Genomic DNA, 914 nt, shown 5'->3' on the forward strand with positions numbered 1-914 from the left:
ATACATGCGCTACAATCCATGTATGTTATGATAAGTCTCTCTTTAAAACTTATCATGACATTGAAGACAACCAAGAAATACAAATGGGAAATGAAGGAAGTTCAAAGGTGATCGGTAAAGGAAATGTTGAACTCCTTTTCACTTCGGAAAAGAAGATCACTTTGAGAAATGTCCTGCATGTACCGAAAATGAATAGGAACTTAGCAAGTGGTGTACTCTTGGGAAAACCCGGGATTAAATCTGTCTTTAAATCTGGAAAACTTGTATTAACCCATAGTGGGCATTTTGTTGGAAAGGGCTATTCCACCGAAGGAATGGTCAAGTTGTACTGTTGAGGACAACTAAAATAAAATTAAATCTTTTGCGTATATTATTGATTCATTTAATTTATGACATGGTAGATTAGCACATATAGGAGTTAGTACTATGAAAAGAATGATTAAATGTGGATTAATACAATGTGATATTGATAACTTAGAAAAATGTGAAATATGTGTTAAATCAAAAATGATTAAGAAGCCATTTCATAGCATAGAAAAAACAACAAAATTACTTGAACTTGTTCATTCCGACATTTGTGAATTGAATGGAATATTAACTAGAGGCGGTAATAGATATTTTATTACTTTTATTGATGATTGTTCTAGGTATACTTACGTATACTTACTTAAACATAAGGATGAAGCCTTTAGTGCCTTTAAAACTTACAAGAATGAAGTTGAAAATCAATTAGGAAGAAAATTAAAGACTTTAAGAAGTGATAGAGGTGGAGAGTATTTTTCAAATGAATTTAACATATTTTGTGAACAAAATGGAATAATACATCAATCTTCTGCACCTAGAACATCGGAACAAAATGGATTAGCGGAAAGAAAGAATAGAACTTATTTGGAAATGATAAATGTTATGTTATT

Source organism: Olea europaea, chromosome 8 (genome assembly GCF_002742605.1).
Source record: "Olea europaea var. sylvestris chromosome 8, O_europaea_v1, whole genome shotgun sequence".
Classification (NCBI taxonomy): domain Eukaryota; kingdom Viridiplantae; phylum Streptophyta; class Magnoliopsida; order Lamiales; family Oleaceae; genus Olea; species Olea europaea.